The sequence below is a fragment of the Chlorocebus sabaeus genome, unplaced genomic scaffold, assembly GCF_047675955.1.
Source record: "Chlorocebus sabaeus isolate Y175 unplaced genomic scaffold, mChlSab1.0.hap1 unalloc_scaffold_235, whole genome shotgun sequence".
Classification (NCBI taxonomy): domain Eukaryota; kingdom Metazoa; phylum Chordata; class Mammalia; order Primates; family Cercopithecidae; genus Chlorocebus; species Chlorocebus sabaeus.
The window spans coordinates 424170-447020 of record NW_027327521.1 but is presented as its reverse complement, the minus strand read 5'-3'; the positions used below and the strand labels follow the sequence as shown (position 1 = coordinate 447020).

Here is a 22851-nt window from a genome sequence, read left to right as displayed (position 1 = left end):
TATGAAATGTGTATGTATTATATGAAAGAAAGGATAGGCTGGGCACGGTGGCTCTTGTCCGTAATCCCAGCACTTTGGGAGGCCGAGGCGGTTGGATCATCTGAGGTCAGGAGTTCGAGACCAGCCTGGCCAACATGGTGAAACGCTGTCTCCACTAAAAATACAAAAATTAGCCAGGCGTGATGGCATGCACCTGTAATCCCAGCTACTGGGGAGGCTGAGGCAGGAGAATCACTTGAACCCAGGAGGTAGAGGTTGCAATGAGCTGAGATCGCATTACTACACTCCAGCCTGGGCAACAGAGCTAGACTTGGTCTCAAAAAAAAAAAAAAAAAAAGGATAAAGAAAAAGATGGAAAAATATTAGCAAAGTTTGACAAAAGATATTAAGAAGAGTTTGATGGAGGAACCAGCTGAAAAGCAGTAGTGCAGTGTCCTGGAAGTTAAATGAGAAAAATTTGAGAGCAGACATATTGCTCTAACTTGAAGAAGAATAGAACTGGGTGCGGTGGCTCCTGCTTGTAAGCCCGGTACTTTGGGAGGTCGAGGCAGGCAGATCACCTGAGGTCAGGAGTTTAAGATCAGCCTGGCCAAGATGGTAAACCCTGTCCCTACTAAAAATACAAAAAAAATTAGCTGGGTGTGGTGCTGGGTGCCCATAATCCCAGTTACTTGGGAGGCTGAGGCAGGAGAATCGCTTGAATCTGGGCGGCAGAGGTTGCAGTGAACTGAGATCATGCCACTGCACTCCAGCCTGGGCAACAAAGCGAGACTCTGTCTCAAAAAAAAAAAAAGAATAGGACTTGTGCTGCAAAAAAAATATGGAAATATGGCACTGTAGTGTATGTAATTCAGTTATTCATTGTTCTTTGCAGACACCAAAATTTAGCTATCTTAAATGAATAATATCTTGAAAGGCTCTTTGCTTTATTTTAGACAATTTTTGAAAATCGTCTCATACATTAGAGGTTTCGCTGAATTTTACTGTCAAAAGATGTGAAGAAGGTATGATATGCTGGAAAGTGGTGGGGATAAGAATTCACTCATACAAGTGTTGGAAAATTGTAGTATTCTTTACATGTACTCTCTATATAACATTTCTCTTTAGTTTTCAAGAAATCTTTGAAGCCAAAAAACAAGAGTTCTACAATCAATGTCAGAGGGAAGAAGAAGAGTTGAAACAGAGATTTATGCAGCGAGTCAAGGAGAAAGAAGCAACATTTAAAGAAGCCGAAAAAGAGGTCAGTACTGACATTTGATATAATTTGCATTAATTTTTAGGTGCCCTATTAATTTGGGGGTTTTAATCTCAAGAGTTTAGTTGATGTTTTTGGAGGATACTTGCTATTTTTCAAAAAGCAGCTTTTTACCATGTAAATTTGAAGATAGCCTTTACAAAATTGTAGTCTGTAATGTTTTTTTCTAGAGAACTTAGATAATTTTCCATTTAAGTAACTCTTAAGATAATTTTATAAAAATTTATTTATTTTATTTACAATTTAAATTTTCATGCATAAAGTTTAATTTGTGACAAACCCAAGCTATTTATTTTGAGAAGAGTCTTGTACTATCTAATGCTATTAATGCACTAGAAGATTGTCTTCACTTTTATAAATAAGCAAATGTTGACTAGTGCTGGCCTTGATTAATGAGAAAATTTTAAGTTGGTAAATTATGTAAATTATTTATTTATTTTATTCCATGCCATTTCTAATAAAATGGAAAAGAAGGCTGTTAATATAGTTTTAATTATTTGCCACAAATATGTTTTTGGTGAAGATATATTTTTGAAACCATGATTTCTTTCTCTCAAGTATAGGTGGCTTTAGTTTAAGAACATTTAGTTTTATTAGGTAAATTGGAACATGAACTTCCTTTTTCATAAAAATAAAATGGTAATTAGGTGCTAGAGGCCAGATGTCTCACTCAAAGACAGTTGAATTATAAGTAATAAAAATTTTGGCCGGGTACAGTGGCTCACACCTGTAATTCCAGCACTTTGGGAGATGGAGGCAGGCAGATCACCTAAGGTCAGGAGTTTCAGATGAGCCTGGCCAACATGGTGAAACGCTGTCTCAACTAAAAATACAAAAATTAGCCAGGCATGGTAGTGCATGCCTTTAATTCCAGCTACCTGGGAGGCTGAGGCAGGAGAATTGCTTGAACCTGGGAGGCAGAGGTTACAGTGAGCCGAGATCGCGTCACTGCACTCCAGCCTGGGCAACAAAGTGAGATGACTCCTAAAAAAAAAAAAAAAAAAAATTCATTAGCTTAGATGTAAAAAACAGTCTGGATGTATACATGGGTAAGTCATGGTATCCAAGGACAACAGATATAGCTGGATCTCATGAAGACTTAAATCAAAACTAGGAAGTGACCAGACACCAAAGCAACCATTTAAATTTTCTCTTTCTCTTCCACTTCACTTCCCTTAGTTATGAACTTTATTCCTGTACGTCTGCTTCTTTTTTCTTTCTGGAGATTAGTTTCTTTTCCGTATCTCAACTATGTGTTCTCTTAGGGTTGATTACATATCTTGATTATTGTCACTTAATGCTGCAATAAACATGAAAGTGTAGATATCTCTTTGACACACTGATTTTATTTCCTTTGAATATGTAACTATTAGTGGTGTTTAATGTTTAATGAAGTCCCATATTGTTTTTCATAATAGCTGTACTGATTTACATTTTTATCAAAAAATTGACATATAGTGGCAATTATTCATTGAATAAATGGACCCAGCAATAGTGCATTAGCTATGCTATATGCATACATTAAAAATGCAGATATATTGACTTTCGAAAGATAATGTAACTTCTTACTGCTTTTGAACATGTTTGTGAGTTATATTGCTGAGGGATCTTTATCTTCTCATTCTTTCATCTTAATCCAATGTTATTAAAATTGAAATCACCAATATTATTCCATATCTAAAAATAATATCTACCTTGTAAAAATTATCACTCTGGCCCGGGCTTGGTGACTAATGCCTATAATCCCAGCACTTTGGGAGGCCAAGGCGGGTGGATCACAAGGTCAGGAGTTCAAGACCATCCTGGCTAACACGGCAAAACCCTGTCTCTACTAAAAAAAAAAAAAAACAAAAAATTAGCTGGACGTAGTGGCAGGTACCTGCAGTCCCAGCTACTCAGGAGGCTGAAGCAGAAGAATGGCATGAACCCGGGAGGCGGAGCTTGCAGTGAGCCGAGATCACGCCACTGCACTCCAACCTGAGTGACAGAGCGAAACTCCATCTCAAAAAAAATAATTATCACTGCTGCATTTGAGAATAGACTTTTTAGGTAATAATGATATAATCCATAGGGTTTTTGGGGGGCACAGAAGGATTCATGTAACAGAATATTTTATTTTGTATTTTCCCAGAGCTATAAAACATGATGTTATAATAGTATAAGGCATATTTTTCCTCTTTTCATAATTTTTTCTAAAAAAAATTAGTGTTTGTTTCCCATATAACTTTTAACTTTATAAGTAAATATTTGTCTCTTTTAGCTCCAGTTTTATGTGAAACAGAGTTTCCAGATTTATGTAGCATGGAAAGTTTTTGTAAGTCAGAGTTACTGATTTTTGCTATTTTCTCAGTTATTTAGTTCTTTTATCTTTAGTTGATTTTTTTTTTTGTAGTGACACATTTTGTTTCCATTCTCATTTTCTTTTGTTTATATTCTATGTATATTTCATTTTTGGTTACTATGAGAATTACACATAACATCCTAGAGTTATAACATTCTAATTAGAATTTATTTCAACTTAAAAGTTCAATCACATACCAAAATTCTACTGCTATATAGCTCTACTGTTTTTATGTTATTGATGTAGCAAATTATATCTTTATTCACTGTATACCACTTAACAGATTTATAATTACAATTTATGCATTTGTCTTTTAAATCCTGTAGAAAATAAAAAGCAGTTACAAACCAAAATTACAATAATACTGTTTTTATGTTTGTTTACATATTTACCAGAAAGTTTTATATATTCATATAGCTTGCTTATTTACTTATATAGATACTGCCTAGAGCTCATTTATTTCAACCTGAAGGAGTTTAACACTTCTTGTATGGCAGATTTAGAGATAAATGGATTTTTTTCAGCTTTAAAAAAAAAATCTGGAAATGTCTTAATTTCTCCCTCATTTTTGAAGGACAAGTTTTCCAGCTGTAGATTTCTCAATTGACAGGTTTCTTCATTATTTTAAATATATAATCCACTGCCTATGGCCTTCAAGGTTTCTGCTGAGAAATCAGCTGCTAATGTTATCCAGATCCCTTGTCTGTGAGAGTTGCTCTTTTCTCTGAGCTTTCAGTATTCTCACATTGTCTTTTTGTTTGTTTGTTTGTTTGTTTTTTGAGACAGAGTCCTGTTCTGTCACCCAGGCTGGAGTACAGTGGTGTGATCTCAGCTCACTGAAACCTCCGTCTCTTGGGTTCAAGTGATTCTCCCATCTTGGCCTCCAAAGTGGCTGAGGCTACAGGTATGTGCCACCATGCCCAGCTAATTTCTTTGTATTTTTAGTAGAAATGGGGTTTTGCCATGTTGCCCAGTCTGGTTGCAAACTCCTGGCCTCAAGCAATCTGCCTAGGACTACCATTTTCCCAGCAATCTCATTACTTGGTGTATACCCAAAAGAAAATAAATCATTCTACCAAAAAGGCACATTCACTTGTATGTTTATCACAGCACTATTCACACTAATAAAGACATGGAGTCAACTTAGATGCCCATCAATGGTGGACTGGATGAAGAAAATGTGGTACATTTACACTGTAAAATACTACACAGCCATAAAAAAGAACATGTCTTTTGCAGCAACATGGACACAGCTAGAGGCCATCATCCTAAGAAAATTAACGTAGAAACAGAAAACCAAGTGCTGCATGCTCTTATTTACAAATGGGACATATGGACATACATTGGGTACATAAGGACATAAAGATGGGAAGAGCAGACACAGGGTACTACTGCAGGGGGCAGAGGAAAGAGACGGGGAAGGCAAGGACAGAAAAAGTACCTATTGGGTACTATGCTCACTATCTGGGTGATGGGATCGTTCATACCCCAAACCTCAGCATCTCACGATATACTCATGTAACAAACCTGCACATGGACTCTCTGAATCTAAAATAAAAGTTGATCATATTAAAAAAATTACATGCATATATACTTATTGGCACTCTTAAAGGCTGTCAGGGCTGGGCTTGATCTAAGCACAAAATGACTCAATCACAGAACCAACCCAACCACAAAATTGATTGATTTAATCACAGTAAATAACTGATTTTTTTTTTTTCTTTTGAGACGGAGTTTCACTCTTGTTGCCCAGGCTGGAGTGCAGTGGTGCAATCTCGGCTCACCGCAACCTCCACCCCCCGGGTTCAAGTGATTCTTCTGTCTCAGCCTTCTAAGTAGCTGGGAATACACATATGCACCACTACGTCCAGCTAATATTTTGTCTTTTTAATAGAGGTGGAGTTTCACCATGTTGGTCAGACTGGTCGCAAACTCCTGACCTCAGATGATCTGTTCGCCTCGGCCTCCCAAAGACATTAATTGATTTAACTGGAAAGATGTTATGATGGAAAAGTGAAACCATCATAGAAATTTTGGATATCTAAAATAGCATATTTAGATATTTTTTAAAATATTTTGAAATAATACAAAATAAAAACAAAACCTTTTTATTGTGCATCACAGAAAGACACTTTCCTCAAAAATATATAGATCACATGAATTCATCACATAATACACTTTTTTTTTGTTTTTGAGATAGAATTTCACTCTTGTTGCCCAGGCTGGAGTGCAGTGGTGTAGTCTCAGCTCACTGCAACCTCCACCTCCCAGATTCAAGCCATTCTCTTGCCTCAGCCTCCCAAGTAGCTGGGATTACAGGCGCCTGCCACCATGCCCTGCCAAGTTTTTTTATTTTTAGTAGAGACGGCGTTTCACTATGTTGGCCAGGCTGGTTTCGAATTCCTAACCTCAGGTGATCTACCCGCCTCCGCCTCCCAAAGTGCTGGGATCACAGGCATCAGCCACTGTGCCCAGCACAAAATATACATTTGTAACACACAAGTCAAGAAACAGAACATTGACAGCACCACATAATCCCCCCACAGCGCTTCCCAAACACTGTCTTCTCTTTCCTCCTCAAGGGAACCGCCATCCTGACTTCTAACACTGTAGATCCCCTTAACTGGCTTTGTTTTTGTTTTAGTTTTTAACCTTATATAAATGGAATTACGCAGTTTGCGTGCTTTTGTGTTGGGCTTCTTTTGCTCAACATTATGCTTATGAGATTCATTTACACTGCTATATATAGCTGTGGTTTCTTTTTTTTCATTACTATGTGCTGTGCCCTTCTGTGATACACCACAGTTTATTTAGTCCTTCAACTGCAAATGGACATTGGGTTGTTTCAACCTGGGCTATTACAAATAATGCTGTCATGCCCATTGTTTTTAGATGTCTCTGGCTGCACATTTATATTTAGAGAGAGACATTTAAAAACAAGATTAAATATATATTCTTGTTCCACAACCTTCTTGACTCTTTTAATTGTGGTAATTCTGGTGGGTTTGTGGTGGTATCTCATTATGGTTTAATGTGCGTTTTCTGATTTATTAATGAGGCTGAACACTTTTTCATGTTTACTGGTCATTTAACAATTCTCTTTTGTGAAGCATCTGTTCCAAATGTTTTCCTGTGTTTCTACTGGGTTGTCTTTCTTTATCGATTGGCTGGAGTTTATATATTATTGACATAAGTCCTTTCAGAGTTGTGAGTGCTGCAAATGTATTTTCTTCTCTGTGGCTTTTTAGTCTTTTAGTTATGTCTTTTTGACAGCAAAATTTCAGTGTGGTCAAATATTAATCTATTAGTCTTTTCCTTTATGATTCATGCTTTTTTTTTTTTTTTTTTTTTTTGAATGGAGTTTTGCTTTTGTTGCCCAGGCTGGAGTGCAATGGCGCAATCTCGGCTCACCACAACCTCCACCTCCCAAGTTCAAGCTATTCTCCTGCCTCAGCCTCCCAAGTAGCTGGGATTACAGGCATGCACCACTACTCCTGGCTAATTTTGTATTTTTAGTAGAGACAGGGTTTCTCTATGTTGGTCAGGCTGGTCTTGAATTTCCAATGTGAGGTGTTCTGCCCACCTCAGCCTCCCAAAGTGCTGGGATTACAGGTGTGACCTACCGCACCTGGCCTGATTCATGCTTTTGAAAGGCAATTTAACAGACCTTTTCCTAATTTGGTGTCCTGAAGATATATGTCTCTGTTACCTTCTAGATTAGTGCTGTCCAATAAAAATAGGAAACCACACATGCAATTTAAAATTATCTAGTATTTACATTAAGAGAACAAAAATAATCAGATAAAACTAATTTTAGTAATGTTTAACTCAGTATATCCAAATTATTATTTCAAAATTTTAATGTTAAAATACAGATATTTTAAGTTTTTTTTCTACTAAGTGCTTAAAATCCAGTGCAAATTTTACACTTAATAGCACATCTCAAATGCTCAATAGTCATACATGAACAGAGTATTTCTAAAAGATTTATTGTTTTTACTTTTTCATATTCAGGACTATGGTCTATCTGCAGTTTATTATTATTATTGTTATTATTATTTTTAAGACAGAGTCTCACTCTGTCATCCAGGCTGGAGTGCAGTGGCATGATCTCAGCTTACTTCAACCTCCGCATCCCGGGTTCAAGCAATTCTCCCACCTCAGCCTCCCGAGTAGCTGGGATTACAGGTGACACTACCACACCCGGCTAATTTTTATATATTTTGAGAGACACAGGGTTACCATGTTTGCCAGGCTGGTCTCAAACTCCTGACCTCAAGTGATCCACCTGCCTTGGCCTCCCAAGGTACTGGGATCACAGGTGTGAGCCACTGTGTCCAGCCTGCAATTGATTTGCATGTAGTGTGATATAGGAGTCTAGCTTAATTTTTTTTCCAAATGAGTATCCAAGGGATTCAGCACCAATTTCTTGAGAAGAAATCCCCTCTGCTCCTTTTTTCTTAAAATGACCACATATGCATGAGAGTCTGTTTCCAAACTCTATTCTATGCCCTTTGTCTACTTGTTTATTCTTTCACCAGCACTACACTAGATTAATTACTATAATTTTCATCATAAGTCCTGATATCTGGTAAGAAAGAATGTATTCTTAGGAAAGTCTTGGCTATTCTTGGGCCTTTACATTTTCATATAAATTATAATCAGCTTATCAAGTTCCCCCAAAATTTGGAATTTTGATTGACATTATATTGAAACTAGATATTAGCTTGAAGAGAGCACGTTCAAAAACAGATTGGCCAGGCATGGTGGCTCACACCTATAATTCCAGCACTTTCGGAAGGTTGAGGTGAGTGGATCACTTGAGGTCAGGAGTTCGAGACCAGCCTGGCTAACATGGTGAAACCCCATCTCTACTAAAAATACAAAAACTAGCCAATCATGGTGGCGGGCGCCTGTAATCTCAGCTACTTGGAAGACTGAGAGAGGAGAATTGCTTGAACCTGGGAAGCAGAGGTTGCAGTGAGCAGGAATGGTGCCTCTGCACTCCAACCTGGATGACAGAGGGAGACTCCATCGCGAAAGAAAGAAAGAAAGAAAGGAAGGAAGGAAGGAAGGAAGGAAGGAAGGAAGGAAGGAAGGAAGGAAGGAAGGGAAAGAAAAGAAAGAAAGAAAGAAAGAAAGAAAGAAAGAAAGAAAGAAAGAAAGAAAGAAAGAAAGAAAGAAAGAAAGAAAGAAAGAAAGAAAGAAAAGAAAGAAAGAAAGAAGAGAGAGAGAAAAAGAAAGAAAGAAGAAAGAAAGAAGAAAGAAAGAAAGAAAGAAAGGAAAGAAAAGAAAGAAAGAGAGAGAGAGAGAAAGAAAGAAAGAAAGAAAGAAAGAAAGAAAGAAAGAAAGAAAGAAAGGAAAGAAAAGAAAGAAAGAAAGAAAGAAAGAAAGAAAAGAAAAGAAAAGAAAGAAAGAAAAGTAGCCTGGATGACAAGATTCTAGATAATGGCCCTACTTAGGACCCAAGTTCCCTTTTGCAACACAAGCGGTCAGCCCAACTTAGTGCTGTTTTTCTCTTATGAGCATGGATTTCCAGAAGTAGAGCTTCACTCTAATATCACTGGGAATTGTTTTGTAGCAATGAATGCATGGAACTGCCTCATTCTTTTTAAGAGGTTATTGTATGAAATAACCACAGGTTATTAAACTTGCCCACTATAGATGGGCATTGGGATGTTGCTAGTCTTCTGTGGTTACAAATACACTGCAGTGAACCTCCTTGTACACCTGCCCTTTTGCACAGGTGGAGTTGCTAGGTCAAAGGATACACAGGTGGGTTTGTCATTTTAAAAGATGCCATCAAACTGCCCCCTATTATGGTTGTACCAACTGACCCCGCATTGCAGGGAACAGAACCCACGAACTCTAACTCCAAAGCCAAGGCTGTCTCCCCATCAGGTTCATGACTACACCAAATGTCATGTTGAGGTCCAAAGGGAGCGGATAGATGAGCAGAAAGAACACTCAGGGGGCTGCAGGCAGGTAAAAGACTTTTATTCAGCAGCAGCTCTCATCAGCAGCTTTCTTACGCTGTCTTCCCTTGTCTGTTTTTTTTTTTTTTTTTTTTTGTGACAGAGTCTCGTTCTTTCGCCCAGAGCTGGAGTGCAGTGGTGTGATCTCGGTTCACTGCAACCTTCGCCTCCCGTATTCAAGCGATTCTCCAGCCTCAGCCTTCCTAGTAGCTGGAATTACTGGCACCCACCACCACGGCCCATTTTTTTTTTCTTTTCTTTTCTTTTTTTGTAGTAGAAACGGGGTTTCCACATTTTGTTCAGGCTGCCCTTGAACTCCTGGCCTTAAGTGATCCGCTTCGCTCGGGTTCCCAAAGTGCTGGTTACAGGCGTGAGCCACTGCGCCGGGCCCTCTCCCTGCATCCTTACGTGCCTGCAATGCCAAGAGGGAGCTCTTGGCCCCCGGGTTAGGATCAGGGCCCCAGAGGCCCAGGGTCAAGGCCACGGGCCGCATCACAAGGACGTGCATCCCTCCAAGAGGCTGCATCCAACAGGCATAGAAGAGGCTCTGCTGGAGCCTGCTCGGAGTCCGGCTGGGGAAAGCCAGTGGAAGTGTTTCTTGAAAGAGGGGAATCCCACCTATCTCAGGGGTTCTGTCCTGGCCTGCAGCCCTGGATCGTCAGGACTGGGCCGAGGTGGGGAGCAGACTTCACCCTTCTTGGCTGGGGCTGAGGGTGAGGGTCCTGCTTGAAGGGCCTAGCCCTGGGTTCCCACCCACCGACTCCACTCTGTAGTGCCTGGCCCCGCCCAGCCCCTCAAGGCCTGGCAGTCGCCCTCAACAAAGATGGCGAGGATGGCCTCAGGCGCGTCGCGTGTCACGTCGCGCGAGATGCAGGGCTCCTCCCGCGCTGCTCTTAGACCCGTAGAGGGCGGCCCAGGGAGGAGCAGAAAGTGTGGTCTGTGGGGCTGCCTGACACCTGGTAGGCGCTCGGGCCGCTCTTGTGGGGCTGGCCGCTCTTGTGGGGCTGCGCCCTGGCGCTGCAGGGCTGAATGTTATACCCCCGAGAGAGGCCGTTGCGGGAGCGCAACGAGCTGGAGGCCTCTGGAGCTTCGGTGCCGCCTTCTTCGACATCAGGTGCGGTGGCTTCTAGGAGCGGTGTTAACGGTGTCCGCTGCGAGAGATGCGTGCTTGAGGCAGGGCCAGGAGGTCCCCGGAAGCCCGGGGGCGGGAGTGGAGGAGCCCGGCCCCCACCCCGCCCCCAGCAGGCTCCTTCACCTGGGCGTCCCGGGCTGGGGGCGCGGGGTTGGGGGACAGGTGGACGGGGGGACCCAGGATGGCCAAGGAGGAGGAGGAAGCGCTTCTGCGGAGTCCCCTCCGTGGGCGAAGGCTGAGCCCGGGCAGTATCTATCTTTCTAGTGTTTATTTTTAATTAAAAAATTTTTGAGACTGGGTTTGGCCCTGTCACCCATGTTGGAGCGCAGTGGTGCAATCCTAACTTCTGAGCTCAAGCGATCCTCCCACCCAGCCTTGCAAGTTAGCTGGAGCCACCATCCCTGGCTAATTAAAAAAAATGCAGAGGCCGGTCGCAGTGGCTCACACCTGTAATCCCAGCACTTTGGGAGACGGAGATGGGCGGATCACGAGGTCAGGAAATTGAGACCATCCTGGCTAACACCGTGAAACCCTGTCTCTGCTTAAAAAAAGAAAAAAAATAGAAAAAAGAAAGAAAGAAAATTAGCCTGGTGTGGTGGCGGGGCCTGTAGTTTCAGCTACTCGGGAGGCTAAGGCAGGAGAATGGCATGAACCCGGGAGGCGGAGCTTGCAGTGAGCAGAGATCGCACCACTGCACTCCAGCCTGGGCTACAGAGTGAGACTCTTGTCTCAAAAAAAAAAAAAAAAGAAAACAAAAAACGTGCCCGTGCTTGGTGGCGCACGCCTGTAATGCCAGCACTTTGGGAGGCTGAGACGGGTAAATCACCTGAAGCCAGGAGTTCAAGACCAGCCTGGCCAACATGGTGAAACCCCATCTCCACTGAAAATATAAAAACTAGCCGGGTGTGGTGGTGCATACCTGTAATTCTAGCTACTTGGGAGGCTAAGCCAGGAGAATCGCTTGAACCCAGGAGGCAGAGGTTGCAGTGAGCTGAGATCACCCCACTGCACTCCAGCCTTGGTGACACAGTGAGACTCTTGTCTTAAAAATAATAATAATAACTTTTTTTTTTTTTTTAAGATATAGAGTCTCACTACGTTGCCCAGGCTGGTCTCGAACTCCTGGCCTCAAGCCATCGTCCCACGTTAACCTCCCAAAGCGCTGATTACAGGCATGAGCCACCCAGACACTGGGGGGGCCAGAGCGGCAGGCACTGCACAGAGCTGGGCCCAGGGATCGGGAGGAGGGGACAGTTTAGATGTCCTGAGGTCAGCTCTGCCAAGGAGGAAGGTCCTTTGGTTTTCAAGGTTCAGATACAGGACAGGATGTGACAGGCCGAGGACGCCACCCCTGTTCCCCTCCTGACTTGGATGTGGTCAGGAGAGAAGTGGGACCGGGTAAGGTCTGGGCCACTTTTGCCTGGTCTGCATCCTCTTTTTCTGACTTTGTGGCATTCGGTACAGGAGGAAGAGAGGAGAGAACTGGGTGCTAGTGTGTGCCCCACTCAGTGTCCTAAGGAAAGCCCCCCCAAACCCCCCAACCAGCCTTCCTCCCTGTGACAGGCAGTGGGTCATATACCTCTTAGTCACCAGTCTAAACCTTCTTGCCTCGAGCTGGGATGCGGCCCTGGGCTCACTCGTGTCTCGAGAGATATTGGGCCCCATCCACTCCTAGGATGGACTCCTGGCCCCACTGGCCCAGGTGCACAAACTGTCCTCAGCAAGTTATCTGTCTGTTTTGCTAAGATTCCCCGCTATGTGTCAGGGCTTGCGCTAGGCCTGGGGGCACAGCTGTGCAGCACACTGGTCCCGGATCCCTTTGGGGGCCCAGGAGCTGAGACTGGACCTTCTTTCCACAGTCGGGCCCCACCCTGGACATGCCGGTTCCTTCCAGCTTCAACGACATTGGCCAGCACTGGCGGCTGTGGCATTTTGTCAGCCAGGTGTGGTATGAACAGGAGGTGACCCTGCCGGAGCAATGAACCCAGGACCTGCGCACAAGAGTGGTGCTGAGGCTTGGCAGTGCCCACTCCTATGCCATCGTGGTCAGTGCAGCCAGGAGCAGCCAGGGCGGGTGGGTGGGCACGGCGGCTGAACAGCCTTTCTCCTGGGGTGGGACTGTGGGGGGCCCTGCCCTGCCCTGGGGGCTGTGCCCTGTGTAGGGGGGTAGGTGGCCTGATCTACCCCATTGGGATGCCATTCTTCCCGTCTGACTGCCAGGCCCCTGAGCTCCATGCTGTAGTTTATGTGAGGGAGTGCCCAATAGCAGGGCCCCTCCTCATGCCCTCACCTGCCCCCCCACCCTCCCCATATCCCCTGTGTCTACAGTGGGCAAATGGGGTCAATGCGCTAGAGCATGAGGGTCTACCTCCCCTTCAAGGCCGACATCAGCAGCCTTTTCAGGACATGCCTGTTGCCTGTTTTCCCCGGGGCAGGAATTGAAGGGAGCCGCCCAGGCTGGAGTGGTTCAGCCGGGCTGTCACAAGCCTTTGAAGCTTCCCATCTTCACGCCTGGCTGTTGGAGAGTGTGGGTTTGGAACTTGAGGATAGGGGGTTCTGTTCTGTCCCGTGCCAGCCACGGCCAGCTTTGAATGGGCAGAGCAATAATGGGGGGAGGGTGTAAAAGAAGAAATGAACTTAGGAAAGAGAAGAGGAAAAGAGGCTTCAACAACAGTCTAGGCCGAACATGATGGCTCATGTCTGTAATCCCAGCACTTTGGGAGGCCAAGGTGGGTGGATCACTTGAGGTCAGGAGTTCAAGACCAGCCTGACCAACAGATAGTGAAACCCCATCTCTGCTAAAAATACAAAGATAAGCCGGGAATGGTGGTGTGCACCTGTAATCCCAGCTACTCGGGAGGCTGAAGCAGGAGAATCACTTAAAACCAGGAAGGGAAGGTTGTACTCCAGCCTGGGCTACAGAATGAGACCCTGTCTCTAAAAAAAAAAATTACTGTGGAGGCCTGGGGCGGGTGCTGGGAGCTCTGACCACAGGCTGGTCCCTCTGTTGGGTTTTTCTTCCCTTTATCCCTCCTGGTTAACTTGACCTGGCATAAAGGCTGTTTCTTCTAAGAGGCTGTCCCTGACTCTCCAGTCCAAGTTATGTTTATTGTCTTGCAGAGCCCAATTCCTGCCTCCACTTGTCATTTCCATTTGCAACATTTCTTTCATTGTTTGTTTTTCAGAGTCAGAGTCTTGCTCTGTTGCCCAGGATGGAGTGCAGTGGTGCAATCATGGCTTGTTGCCACCTCAACCTCCTGGGCTTAAGCGATCCTCCCCCTCAGCCTCCCAAAGAGCTGGGACCACAGATGTGTGCCACCATGCCAGGCTAAGTTTAAATTTTTTTTTTCCCCACTGAGAAGAAGTCTCTTGCTCTGTTGCGCAGACTGGAGAGCAGTGGTGCAATCTCGACTCACTGCAACCTCTACCTCCTGGGTTCAAGCAGTTCTCTTGCCTCAGCCTCCCGAGTAGCTAGGATTACGGGCAGGTGCTACCAGGCCCAGCCAGTTGTTTTTTTCTTGTATTTTTTGGTAGAGATGGGGTTTCACCATGTTGGCCAGTCTGGTCTTGAACTCTTGACCTCGTGATCTACCTGCCTTGGCCTCCCAAAGTGCTGGGATTATAGGTGTGAGCCACCATGTCCCACCCTAATTTATACATTTGTTGTAGAAACGGTCTTGCTATGTTGCCCAGGCTGGTCTCGAACTCCTGGTCTCTAGTAAGCCTCCTGAAGTGCTGGGATTCTAGGCGTGATCCACCTTGCCCGGCACTTGCACCATTTCTCTGTGCATGTTTCTCCATTCCCACTGCCCAGGACCTGTGGCCTTAGATTTGAGTCACTACTGAGCACCTCGCACCAAGCCCCATACCTACCTCCCAGCCTGCACTCCCTGTTCGCTTGATGCATTAGTAAATATTCCTCTTGAATCTGCACCCATCCATTCCTGTGTTCAAGAGCTGTTTCAGAGAGTCAACCTCATTTTTGGCAGTGTCCAGCCCACTGACCTCAGCTCTGTGTGCCTGGAAGGGTGGCTGCTCCTCTGGGGGGATAGGATTCGGAGGCAGGGGGAGAAAGAGTGATGTTAGAGAGCTTGGTCTAGGACTAGAGGATCATGTGCCCTTATGTAAAATACATCTCAAGTTAGGGAAGAAAGCAGTGGCTCCATGTTTTGTTTTTTTCTTTTTTTCCTTTTGTTTGTTTGTTTGTTTTGAGACAGGGTCTTGTTCTGTGGACCAGGCTAGAGTGCAGTGGTGTGATCTCGGCTCACTGCAGCCTCCACGTCCTGGGTTCAAGCGAGTCTCGTGCCTCAGCTTTCAAGTAGCTGGTGATACAGACGTGCCACCATGACCAGCTAATTTTTGTATTTGTAATAGAGATGGGGTTTTGCCATGTTGGCCAGGCTGATCTTGAACCCCCAACCTCAAGTGATCTACCCTCCTTCGGCCTCCCAAAGTGCTGAGATTAAAGGTGTGAGCCATCGTGCCTGGCCCCGTGTTGTGTTCTGATGGGGGAAGATGGGACAGAAAGGATGGGAGGGTGTCTGAGCCCTTCCTGGACTGACGGAACCTGTGCCTTCTGCCTTTTGTGGACAGGATGGTGATCGCTCACACCAAAGCCTTGGACCCTTCCCGGCCTGTGACCTTTGTGACCAACTCCAACTATGTAGCAGACAAGAGGGTGAACCTGGGGGTCCCCACCCCATTTTTCCCCACCTTTGCCTGGGCTTGTCCTGAAGTCTGCTCATGGGAACAGCTGGAAAGAACCATGAGCTGCCAGTGTGGGATTTTTTGTTTTGTTTTTTTACTTGAAAAAATAGAGACAGGGTCTTGCCATGTTGCCCAGGCTGATCTCGAACTCCTGGGCTCAAGTGAACCTCCTGCCTCAACCTCCCAAAGGGCTGGGGTTACAGGTGTGGGCCACCGCACCCAGCTGCAGCCAGTCTGTTTTCAAAGATGGTCTTTGGGTTAATGAGAATTCTCTCCCTGCTTACTCGCCAGGCAGCGTGGCTTTCTGAATCCAGGGAGGCTGGGCATAGGGAGATGGGATTTGTTTGCTCAGTTTGGACTCAGCGTTTTTTGCACTTTGATTTACTAGACTCATAGAATGTCAAAGGTTTAAGGGGGCTTAGAGTTCATCTGGCCCACACCTGGCTGATCAGAATCTCTAGGGGAAGTTTTTTTGAAATGGCAGATCTCTGCATTCTGAGATCCTGATTCAGTAATTCCTGGGTTGGAACCTGAGTTTTCTTTTTCTTCTGTAGATGCAAGGTGTTACTCTGTTGCCCTAGCTGGAGTGCAGTGGTGCGATCACAGCTCATTGCAGCCTTGAGGACTGTGGGCTCAGGAGAGAGAGGGAAGTCCTGTTTATTGTTGCTTCCAAGGTACTCTGCAATATCTGACACAGCATGCGGTAAATAATACCTATTGAGGGCATGGGTGAGATCTTAGAGCCATGTTTAATCACTCACTTTGTCCGGTTTTTTTTTTTTTTTTTTTCTTTTTTTTTTTTTGAGATGCAGTCTTGCTCTGTCACCCAGGCTGTAGTCCAGTGGTGTGATCTCAGGGCTTCTCACCAAGGCCGAGATGGACCGGATACTACATGGCCTAGACAAGGTACTTGCCGTGGCCCAAGCCCCACCTGAGACCCCCTCCCTGTGGCCACAGGCTCCCACCAAATCCTGAGCAAATAGTGCAGTGTTACCAGTCTGTGGTTTCACGTTGAACTAAGTATATTCTCATGTGCTGTTTAACTGGGTGCCTTGATGACCACCTCTCTCCATCCTTTAATGATCCCTGTGGCCTATATGGCTCATGGGTAAAGGTGTGCAGGGCCCCAGATGCACCTTCTCAGGGTGCGCTTTCAGGACTCAGCTCCTGGACAGGAACAGTCAGTCATCACGGATACCGTGGGACCAGGACAGGGGCCCTCTTGGCTGCTGATGCCTGCTCACCTGACCCCTGGCATTGCTGCTACCCGCTATAGGTGGCTGAGGAGTGGGCCCAGGGCACCTTCACACTCAACTCCAATGATGAGGACATCCACACAGCCAATGAGCGCCGCCTGAAGGTACGACCCATGGAGCCCCACCGCTTTCCTGGCCTCCCCTCTCCACCTTGCCCAGGGCATCATTCTGTTTACTTCGTCATTGGCAGACAGCAGGTGAGACCTCAGGACATGCGCCAGGCGCGGTGGCTCATGCCTATAATCCTAGCACTTTGGGAGGCTGAGGTGGGAGGATTGCTTGAACTGGGGAGATGGAGATTACAGTGAGCGGAGATCACGCCATTGCGCTCCAGCCTGTGTGACAGAGCAATACTTCATCTAAAAACAAAGGAAAAAAAAACTGTTTCTTGAAGCTAGTCAACTAGCAGCACCAGCATCACCTCAGAACTCCTGAGAAATGTGATGTGAGGCCCCACTCTAGATGGTTGAATCAGAGACTCTGGGGGTGGTCCCCAGGGATGTATATTTATTTTATTTATTTATTTTTTTGAGATGGAGTTTCACTCTTGTTGCCCAGGCTGGAGTGCAATGGCGTGATCTTGACTCACCGCAACCTCCGCCTCCCAGGTTCAAGTGATTGCCTCAGCCTCCTGAGTAGCTGGGATTACAGGCATGCACTACCACGCCTGGCTAATTTTGTATTTTTAGTAGGGACGGGGTTTCACCATGTTGGCCACACTGCTCTCAAACTCCCGACCTTAGGTGATCCGCCCGCCTCAGCCTCCCGAAATGCTGGGATTACAGGTGTGAGCCACCATGGCTGTCCAGTAATTTGTATTTTTCATAAATTCTCCAGTCACTATGCCTAGTGCCTCACACGTGTAATCCCACCACTTTGAGAGGTTGAGGCAGGAGCATCGCTTGAGCCCAGGAGTTCAAAACCAGCCTGAGCAACATAGCGAGACCCTGTCTCTAAAATTAAAAAAATTAAATTAGCCAGTCATGATGGCGTGTACCTGTGGTCCTAGCCACTCTGGAGACTGATGTGGGAGGATCCCTTGAGCCCAGGAGGTCAAGGATGCAGAGAGCCATGATTGCGCCATTGCACTCCAACCTGGGTGACAGAGCAAGACCCTGTCTCAAAAAAGCCCAAATCAGCAACAACAACAAATTAACTGGGTATGGTGCCGTGCGCGGTTGTAGTCCCAGCTATTCAGGAAGCCAAGGCTGGAAGATCCCTTGAGTTCAGGCTGCAATGAGCTGTAATGGCCACTGTACTCCAGCCTGGGCAACAGAGCAAGACCCTGTCTCCTACAACAGAAAACAAATCCTCCAGGAACATCTGATGCATGCTAAAGATAAGGACTCTTTGAAAACATAAAGGCCAGTAAAACCTACAGGCCAGTAAGCATTAATAGTGTATGTAAATATTATCAGTAATTATGGAGAAGATGGTTCAAGCTGAGAGTGAGACAGAGCCGAGTGGTAAGAGAGGATCTGCCCAAGGCAGGGACATCCTGGCAGAGGAACAGGTCCTGGGTTTGACAGCTTCAGACCCCAGCGTGCCCAGGGCTCACCACTTGCCTACCTGTGCCCTCAAGTTCACTGAGAGAACATGGACAGGCCCTCAACCCCGACATACTGGCCACTGACCTCGCCTACTACCTGGTCTGCAAAGAGGTGAGTGTGTATCAGCCAGGGGGAGGTTGAGGAGATGGGGTGCCCCTCAGAGGGTAGGGGAGCTCAGGGTGCATGTTCCCTGGCCTGGTGACTCACACCTGTAATCCAGCACTTTGGGAGGCCTAGGTGGGTGGGTAACTTGAGGTCAGGAGTTCGAGACCAGCCTGGTCAACGTGGTGAAACCCCCGTCTCTACTAAAAATACAACAGTTAACCGGACGTGGTGGCACAGTCATATAATCCCAGCTTCTCAGGAGGCTGAGGCAGGAGAATCGCTTGAACCTGGGAGGTGGAGGTTGCAGTGAGGTGAGGTCGGGACACCACTCCAGCCTGGGCAACAGAGTGAGACTTTGTATCAAAAAAAAAAAAAAAAAAGGAAGAGGCGCAGGCAATGGTAGCAGATCAGGGCGTGGAGGAAGCTGCCTCAGTGCCACCTTCCTCCCCAGCACCCAGATGCCATTCTGCCAGGCCCACAAGGCCTCTGGGAAAGCCGTGTTCATGGCTGTGTCCAAGGGGGTCGCCCTCAACCGGCTGTCATTGCAGGAGCTGCACACCATCAGGTGTGGCGCACCCCTTTCCCGACACTGCCTTCTAAGAGGTGAGCTTGGGTGCCTGGAGGCCAGGGTGGCCCGGTGGCCTGGCCCACCTCTTCCTCTCTCCCCAGCCCCCTGTTCTCAGGTGACATGAGTCACGTGTGGGACTATGGGCGCAGTGTGGGGCAGTATCGTGCCCTGGGTGGCACTGCGTGCTCCGGCATCAACAGGCAGATCCGCCAGGTGCAGGCACTATTGCAGGCACAGCAGGCTTAGGTCCTCCCATGCCTGGCCCCACATAAAGTGGGCACAAGAGGACACTGCTGCGTGTTTCTTGCCCCAGCCTGGCTCCCTCATTGCTGCGCTTTCCAGGGCTGGCCAGTGGGGATGGTCAGGGACTGGAGAGGCAGGGCGGGGTGGCCTGTAATCCTAGCACTTTGGAAGGGCAAGGTGCAAGGATGCTTGAGGACAGGAATTTGAGACCAGCCTGGACAACACAGGGAGACTCCTGTGTTATTACCTGTACCTAATAATAAAACAAATAATTAGTCCAGCATGGTGGGGCATGCCTGTAAGTCCCAGCTACTTGTAAGACTGCGGTGAGAGGATCACTTACGTTCAGGAGTGGAGCTGCAGTGAGCTATGATCACGCCGCTGCATTCCAACCTGGACAACAGAGTGAGACCCTGTCTCTAAAATAAAAACTTAAAAAAATAAAATGGAAGCAGAGAAAACTGGGCAAAGGCAATGAGAACCATAGATAGGAAGGGAAGAGGGGGCTCCTGTCCTAGCCTCCACCTGGTCCAGGCCCCATCCCCTTCAAACAGGGTATCACAGTGACCTCAGGCCAGGATCAGTGGCTCATGCCTGTAATTCTAGCACTTTGGGAGGCCTGGGCAACATAGCAAGACCTCAGCTAACACATTAAAAAAAAAAAAATACCCAAGCGGGCGTGGTGGCTCACACCTATAATCCCAGCACTGTAGGAGGCTGAGGCTGGTGGATCATTTGAGGTCAGGAGTTCGAGACCAGCCTGGCCAACATGGTGAAACCCCATCTGTACTAAAAATACAACAATTAGCTGGGTGTGCTGGTAGGATCCTGTAATCCCAGCTACTGGGGAGGCTGAGGCAGAATTGCTTGAACCCAGGAGGTGAAGGTTGCAGTGAGCCGAGATCGCACCATTGCACTCTAGCCTGGGTGAAAAGAGCAAGCCTCTGTCTTAAAAAAATGAAGAAGAGGAAGAAGAAACAGCCAGATGCAGCTCACTCCTGTAAAGGAGGAGGAGAAGGGAGGAGGAGGATGAAACAGCTGGGCATGGTGGCTTACGCCTGTAAAGGAGGAAGAGGAGGAAGAAACAGCCAGGAGCAGTGGCTCACCTTTAAATGAGGAAGAGGAGGAGGAGGAAAAGAAAGAACCTTGTGAGGTGACTCACGCCTGTGAAGGAGGAAACACCCAGCTGCGATGACTCATACCTGTAAAGGAAGAGGAGGAAACAGCCAGGTGTGGTGGCTCATGACTGTGAAAGAGGAGGAGGAGGAGGAAACAGCCAGGTGACCTGGCTCATGCTTGTAGAGGCAGAGGAGGAGGAAACACCTATGTGCAATGGCTCACACCTGTTGAGGAGGAAGAAACAGCCAGGCGAGGTGACTCACACGCCTGTAGAGGAGGAGGAGGAAGAAACAGCCAGGCGAGGTGACTCACACGCCTGTAGAGGAGGAGGAGGAGGAAACAGCCAGGCGAGGTGGCTCACACCTGTAAAGGAGGAAGAGGAGGAGAAAGAAATAGCCAGGCAGTGGCTCCTGCATTTAAATGCCGGGGAGGAGGAAAAGAACCAGTCGAGGTGGTTCAGTCAAATGCGCATTTGTCTCAGATGAGCAGAGGGATGACTTAGAGTTCAGTAAAGTTTTCGGGGCTCACAAGGAATTTCCTAGCAGGCAAATTTGGTAGGAGGTATGTAGTGTTTTGTTTTTGTTTTTTCTTTTGAGACAGCCTAACTCTGTGGACCAGGCTGGAGTGCAGTGGCATGATCTCAGCTCACTGCAACCTCCTCCTCCCGGGTTCAGGCAATTCTCCTGCCTCAGCCTCCCGAGTAACTAGGATTACAGGCATACACCACCATGCCCAGTTAATTTTTCACATTTTCAGTAGAGACAGGTGTATCACCAGGTTGGCTAACCTGGTCTCCAACTCCTGACATCAGGTGATCCACCCACCTCAGCCTCTCAAAGTGGGATGAGCCACTGCATTTGGCCCCTCTCCCTGTATCTTCATATGCCTGCAACCCCAAGAGAGGGCTCCTGGCTCCTTGGTTAGGGTCCGGGCCCCAGAGGCCCAGGGTCAAGGCTATGGCACCATCCCAAGAACATTCTTCTCTTCAAGTGGCTGCATCTGACAGGCATGGATGCTACAGGCTGGGGCCTGCTTGAATTCCTGCTGTGGAAGGCAAGAGAAGGTGCTCCTTGATGAACGAGAGATCCCACTGATCTCAGGAGTTCTGTCCTGGCCTGCAGCCCGTCTTCGTCCAGCGGGTTCTGGGGTGGGGAGCCGACCTTGCCCTTGGCTGGGGTTGAGGGTTCCGCTTACCCAAAGGCATAGCCTGGGGTTACAGCTGCAGTTCCCACTGGGCAGCACCGGGCCCCGCCCTGCCCCTGCAGGCCTGGCACTTGTCCTCAGCAAAGATGGCTTGGACGGCCCTAGGCGCCTAACGCAACCCTTCCGCTGGGCTCCTCCCGTGCTGCTCTTAGCCCCATAGATGGCGGCCTAGCTGTGGAGTGGAAAGTGTGACCCGGTGGACAGGGTGGCCTGGGCGGCGCTCTGGCCACTGTTGTATGGCTGCACTGTTGTATGGCTGCACTTTGGCGCTGCAGGGCAGGATGCTATACCCCTGGGAGAGCCTGTTGCGGGAGCGCAAGGAGCTGGGTGGCCTCTGGAGCTTCTGCTCCGACTTGGACAACTGAAGCGGGGCATTAATGAGCAGTGGTACCCCTGGCAGCTGCAGGAGGTGAGGACTCCAGGCAGGGCCGGGAGGCACTTCGTTGACTACCTACCCTGCCTTAAGATGTAGTTTACTGTAGCCCCAAACTCCTGGCTCAAGCAATCCTTCCACTTCAGCCTCCCAAGTAGCTGGGGCTGCTGCGGCTGCAGGCACGCACCACCACACTTGGCTCATTTTTTGTATTTTTAGGGAAGAAGTGGTTTCCCTATGTTACCCAGGCTGGTCTTGAACTCCTGGGCTCAAGCGATCCTTCCACCTCAGCCTCCCCAAGTGTTGGGATTACAGGTGTGACCACTGTGCCTGGCCAAAAAAATCTTTTTTTCAATTAAAAAAAAGCACTGGACATGGCGGCTAACGCCTGTAATCCCAGCACTTTGGGAGGCCGAGTCGAGTGGATTACCTGAGGAGTAGGTGTGACTTCTACAATTGGTTTGGTGGAAATCAAATCCAAGTACAACTACAGCCGATGGCAAGGGGACCAGACCTTCTGCGATGGTGAGTGATAGCATCCCCAAAAGTTAAAAATGCCAGATGCATGACAGTGCTCCCGTGACTGGTTAATAGGGTGATAGTCACTGGTCCATTGAGGTGTCTTATTTAAGGGGAACATGTGGGCGATCTTAGTTTTATGACCCTGAGGTAAGAACCAGATGCCAGGTATAGTTTCAGTATAGTCACCCGCAAGTATTCCGGGCCCGGAGCAAGGAGGGTAACACGCCCGAGTGGGATGATGATTTCTCAGAGGTTGGTAGATTAAGAGACCAAAATTCGGTAGGAGATATCCGTGTTGGCGAGGGTGGTTTTGACTGAAATGTGCAATGTCCAATGAACAAATGAATGTACTATGTAATATTAAGAATTTTGAGTACTGGTCGATATCCATGTAGAACTAGTTCTATATGTAAGTGTAGTATTATGTATGATAGTTAAGAAATTGTGAACACTTGCTTATATGCATGTGGAGCAAGCTTGTAATGTCATCTAATCTGTGAAT

General features: G+C 46.9%; 1 pseudogene; it reads left to right on the top strand.

Moving 5' to 3' along the window:
- Positions 1–22851, top strand: part of LOC140711152 (borealin pseudogene) — a 49028-nt pseudogene that overhangs the window by 12854 nt on the left and 13323 nt on the right.